This window comes from Rhinolophus sinicus, chromosome 6 (genome assembly GCF_057876585.1).
Source record: "Rhinolophus sinicus isolate RSI-liver-muscle chromosome 6, RSI-T2T, whole genome shotgun sequence".
NCBI lineage: Eukaryota > Metazoa > Chordata > Mammalia > Chiroptera > Rhinolophidae > Rhinolophus > Rhinolophus sinicus.
In genome coordinates, this window is record NC_142506.1 from 55876144 (window position 1) to 55882570 (window position 6427).

Here is a 6427-nt window from a genome sequence, read left to right on the forward strand (position 1 = left end):
ACCGAGACCAGCACTGGGCAGCTGCGAGCTCCCCAAGCTGGTCTGTTCCCTGCTCTGCAGCCTGCCACCTTGGGTGGGGACAAGAGATGATCCCCTGGCCGGGTGGTGAGAGACAGTACAGTGACAAGAACGAATGCCAGGGACCAAAAGCCGATTCCCTGGCTCTCCTCTCTGCCTCTCTCAGGCCTCTGACAACCCTAGTCCGTAAGATCAAAAAGGGGACAACCTAGGAAGCCTCTCAAGAGAGGGAGGCAGACAACCAGGAGCTTGGGGTCCACATTCCCAGTTGGAGGCCCTGCCTGATCCCTTAATCAGTCTCCACCCCACTGTAATCTGCATGTCTTGCAAGGTTCTTATGGGGATCAATGGAAACAATGCCTGTGGACATTCTTTGTAACTGTAAAGAGCTTTAACTGCAAATTCTTTGTAAAAACTGGAAAGGCACAGAATGAAGGCCCAGAGGTTGGGAATTGCTGAGTGGAGCCTTTTGGCTATGCCAGGCTAGCCGTTTTCCTGAAGACAGAGTGGAAACCTCTCCCGTGGGTCTCATTTCTGGCTTCCTTTGATATGAGCATGTGGCCCTCGTTGGTCTGGGGTGCTAGTGAAAAGGAGTTTGCAAAGATTATAGAACTGGCTGGTTTTTTTTGTCAGGACTGGTTTACCTGCGACCCCACAACCACTGGTCTTCAGAACAGCATAGAAGCTCCCTAGTCCAGGGACCAACGGGGGCCCTGTTTTCAGCAGGATTTGTGTTTATCACATGACAGTGTTTTTACCTTTTATCTAGCAAGAGTGAGTAATCTATTTAGGATATTTAACCCAAACCAGACATTACATCACTGGTGTCTTATCCAAAGCTGCTCCAGCCTTCCCATTAATTCCAGTGATTTGGGGTCTCTTACCACGTTAAGCCGTGTAGGGAGAAATCCATAGACTCTTTTTCTCTGAGCAAAGGGATTCACAGAAAGCACATTTGAGAAGTGCTAGTCAAGTATTATATTCAAGCCCTTTCTTTTCCCTAGTAAATGTCTGTTTTGTTTATTCTGAGAACGTAGCAGAGGAATTAACCCAGTTCATCCCCCAAACCATCCTGACTCTAATTGGGTTTAGATTCGTATCTAAGGGAATGAAGACTTTCATGTGTGAACTCACACCCGCCTCACAGGGAAGCATCGGGCAGTAGTAGTAGCAGGCAGACCACCCTCTCTGAGGTCGATGGCTTGTTTCTAACGGAAGAGAGTGACTCGAGTGGTCACAGGCTTTGTGAGCAGCCGCCAGAGGTACAGACTAAAGCAGGTGTCTCACATCTTTCCCCAGGTATAGAAAGGCCTGCCTGCTTCCTGGAAAAGGACCTGTCGGTCAGTCAAAAATGGAATTGCCCATGAGTCGCCCTCACATAGGAAGGCCAGCTATGCCAATCCCATGTACATCTGTACTTTGCAGTAGAAATATTGAGGCCCAATTAAAGACTACTGGTATCTACAATCACTACATATTAGGGGATATGAAGGAATAATTGCTAATTTTGATAGGTGTCATCCTGGCACGATTGACTACGTAAGACAGTGTCCATAGTTGTATAGATGTTTACTGAAATATGTAGGAATAAAATGACATACAGTCTGGGATCTGCTTTAACATATGTTAGCAGAAATATAAGAGAGAGAAAAGGGGTAGATAAAGTAAGTGAGACAAAACCGGGTTAATGGTCAAGTCTGGGTAATGGATAATATGGTTTCATTATACCGTTCTTTTAACTTTGGTGGTTGAGTGAATATTTTCGTAATAACAAAAAATTGAAGACACTATGAATAGTGTTAAAAAACCATTCATAGACTGGGAGAATAGATTTAGAACACATTCCACTGACAAAAGATTCCTACACAAAATAAATAAAGAACTCCTTTAAACAACAAAAACAAAAACAAAAAACAACCTGTCAATGCCATAGGAAAAAAGCAATTCCATTCCCAGAAGGAGAAACTTGAATGGCCATTGTCCATACTCACCAGTGATCAGGAAAATACAAATTAGAAAACAAGATGCCAATTTATGCCCATAAGATTAGCAAAAAATTTGAAAGTCTGGCAATATCAAGTAGTGGTGGAGATGTAGAATTTAAAACACACCTAGAAAGCAATTTGGCAATATCTCTTGGAAACGTGTATATCCTACAATCCAGGATTCTACTTCTGAATATATACCCCTCAGAAAGTCTTGGAAAAATGCAGAACATATATTTGGAACACACACTTTGATGTCCTTTACTGTGTTGTTTATAATAGCTGACACTGGAAAAAAATGGAGAAATAATTCATGATGTATTCGTGTATGCTATGTAGACGTTAAAATGAATGTATTTCATATATATAATACATATTACATATATTATGTATATATTATATATATACATTTATGGATGAATTTCAAAAACAATATGAATATTGAATGAAATAAAAGAAAATTGCAAAAGGCTATGTATGCTATTGTACCGTGTATACAAACAATTTAAACACCCACCATGATATTTTTGGCTCTCTCTATATATGTCATGAGAGTACAAATGTAATTAGAAGAGCCACTGAGCATCCAATAGGAGCATAGAGCTTATCAGGTAAGGAGAGAAGAAACAGGGATGACCTCCGTTGTGTCCATAATGTTTTTATTTTTTCCTTTAGGAAAAAATGTTTAAAAAGAGTCTGAAGCAGATAGATCAAAAGGGTAACATCTGACTATCTGGATGGTAGGTACAAGGTGTTTATATTTTATTGTTCTCTGTGCTAGTCTGCACATTTCAAATATTTTGCAATTTAAAAAACAATTTCTTAATTGAGGTCCTAAAGCTCCTCCTTTCCAAATCCTATCTTTCCCCATGACTTCAGAACCCCTTTGACTCAACTTTCGTCTCTAGGAAAATGATTCCCAAATCTGATTTTCCATCCTTTGTCTCCCCATCATCACTTCCATGTCTCCATCTACTTAATGGCTGATTCTTCTACGATCTCAAATTCATCGTCCAAGTCAATGATCACGACCCCTGCTGTCTCAGAACAGCTTTCTTTTAATTTCCTGTTTCTGTCAATAGTGCGCTCGATAAATGTTAGTTTTTATTTTCATTGGTCCTCTCAACTTTTACTTTTTCCAACTGTGTTCACCCTACACAGAACTGCCAGTTTGTTCTTCCTGAAACTCTGTTTTTTGTTTTTCTGCTGTGTGTGTGTGTGTGTGTGTGTGTGTTTTGCCTGAAATGCTGTTTTTTGCCCCTGAAGCATTGCATTGCATCAATTATTTCCAAGCTCAAAAACCTTAGGGTGGCCAAGGCCAGCCTAAGAAGGTCCAAAATCCTGAGCCATTTGTGTGTGACCCGGAAGTCTGTCACCTACCTCTTTCTCTAGTTTTGTGGCCACCGGCTGCTGTCACTAAGGAGGTGGCTCCACCACCCAATCATGCTGCATGTCTGCCTGGCTTCCTGCATTTTCAGTCCTGAGATGCTTTGACTTTTAAGCGCAGATCAAATGCTTTCTCCACAAAGTCTTCATCCAGCTCTCCTGCTGGAACCATACCTGTAGCACAGCCCACGTGCTGCCTCAGGTACAAGCAAAGCTCTCTTTTGTATAAAACAGATCAAGCAGGCACTTCCCTTCCCCTCTCCAGATCCCTTCCCATTCATACTGAGCTCAATGACTTGGCAGACCCGGGAGGCAGAGGTGGGATGTATAGGCACGCTTAGCCATATGGTATCTCATCCATATAAACACTAAATCTATCTTTCCCCTTCCTTTTCTTTCTCCTGGTGTTTCTTCAGTGACAGCAACTCTAAAGCAGTTGGCCTCATCAGACTTGCACAGAGAATAGGGTGCTGTTCTCTGACTTTTGGCAAGAACCAGATGAAAATCAGATTCCTTTAAGTGTAATATTGTATCAATTCAAAGATGTGCATTTTTTCACATTTGAATAGCTGAAATCAGGATGCATTTTACAGTCAGTGGAAGTATTTTTCTTTCTTGGTGGTATACAAAAATGAAAGTGCATCTTATATTGATGGTATCTATAATTAGAGGAAAGATGGTATATGGGAAGGTATTTAAAATGCATATAAAATGCAAGTAAACAGCTTTTATGATTTGATGTGACTATTAACTATTAGTATTAAAAATGAGATTTGGGGATGCTGTTCTAAGTGTGCATACTTTTGAGAAAATGATTCCAGAACAAGCTTCAGGAACCTTCCTTCACAAAAGAAGCACTGTGTATAGGTCTCATTTATTTTGCCATGTTTTGTAAACTATTAGACAGCAGAGACCCAGAGGGAGATACATCTCAGTATTCTTTATATAAAGAGCCACAAAGAACAGACATAAAGCCCTACAAGCAGAAATTCTGAGCAAAAGGTCTGTATGAAGGAAGCAACTGACCAAAGTTACCTGAGATAATGTGTGGATGACCCATAATGGAACCCCCAGGGCTGGTGGCCTCAGCCCAGGCTAGACTGCTATGCTCTGCCCTTTATGATGCTTCTCGGCTTTTCAGGTAGTCACTCTAGGCATGTGCTGTGACATCAAAGGTGGCCTGATAGCTTGGTCAAGAATTCATTGTTTTAACTTTTGTCCGTTTCTGATATGCTTCCCTCCTGCTGCTATATCACTAACACCAGGGTGGTAGACAGACTAGTCTCTTCCATGGCCCTCTGTTGCCTTCTCGTTCCACTTCTCCCAACCCTTGGTGAGGTCAGGAACCCTCACTTACGTCACTGTCCCTTACTGGTTACCTTCTGCCTCACGTGCCCATTCTGTCCGAATGACTTAGGCAGTAAACTGCCCGGGGTGGTCACAATTTGGGTGGTCATGGGAAATGCTGAATGCAGTATGGCACTCTATAAATTATTAATTGTTACAATTGTAAAAGCAGGGAGCTCTGAGTAACTGGAGAGGGAGGGCAGAGAGGGGGTTGAAAACACACACACACACACACACACACACACACACACACACTGCGAGTTTTCTCAGTACCTTTGAAATATGGTTTTCTGTTCTGTTTTTTTTCTGAACTTGAACCGCTTTTGCAATCATAAATGGGGCTCTTGCCAACTTGGTCCTGGAAGCTTGGGCAGGAGACTGGCTGCAGAGAACTTTTCCTGTTTATGGAAGCAGCAAGGGAAATGGGGGTCCTTCTAAGGAGCTGGCGTGACTGCAATGATGGCAGAAGGCAGCCAAGGAGGGGAGAAGTACATGTGGATGCAGAGAGGTCTGAGGTCAGGTTGCTGCTTCGTGCCTGTAAGCCCTTCCACGGGACACCGCCACTGCACCCTCTTCCTCTCACCGGCAGAGCCTGGTGAATGGAGGTCAGGGAATACTATTTTGAGTGCTAGGAGATGGACAGGAGGCTGCTGGCTAGATCAGCCTGCTTGTGGGAGGACGAAGGAACAAAAGCATCATCAAGGCTGCTAAACACAGATGCTGTTCTTTGACCTTCACTCCCGTTGCTGCATCATTCCTGGGTGTTTTATCTTTGCCAAAACCACACTGGGAGGAAGCTACTGAGACAAAGATATGACCGTGGAGCCAATTTCTATTTCTAGCCTGTGGTTGACCCTGGCAAGTAACCTTGAGTGGGGCATTAACCCCTCCCAGGGGGATTGTACTGGATTCCAACCTATGTCAAGGAACTCCTGTGAAAATTGATAAGTTGAGATTTTTTTAAAGTGCTTTGAGATCGTAGGAGAGATAAACAATATCTCTGTGTTTTGGACCAACGTCATGGGTTGCCCTTGAAATCTGGCTCTCCATGCACCGGCCATGCTGTCTCCTTTACTTGGGGAGAGTAAACGCAGAACACACTTAGGGTTAGTACACACGTAGCTAACATTTATTAGATGTTGACTATGTGCTGGTCACTTGAGCTTTGTGCTCATAGCAACCTTGTGAGGTACTGTTGGAGAAATGGAAGTTCAGAGAGGTTAGGTAATTTTCCTAAGGTCACACAGTCAAAAGCCAAAGCCAGTATCTGAACCCCAGCCTCCTGAGACCAGGGTCTGCCCTCACCCATGATGCTGGAGCATATTTAATAACCAGGTAGCCCACCATTAGTGAGCACTCGCTATAATGCTCTGCAGGACGGGTGGTGTGAGATATGGCACTGTATAAACAGACAGGAGGCAGACAAAGGTTGCGTGCTAAATTGGTGATATCAAAGTGCTTTTGGAAAGCTGGGGAAAGAGGGCTCAGTAAGGGCTAAACTTTGGGGGGAAACTTCAAGGAGAAAATAAGGCTTGATCACTCTCCTTTGTTGCCTTCTAAACAGAGTTAGAACATTTAGCCTCTCTGGAATCACAGTGTCTAGAAAAATACTCTTGTGTAATGGTTGTGGGAAAAAGGGCATGAAGGAAGGACTATTTCAAGGTCAAATCTGGGACCTGCTGGGGCAGCTG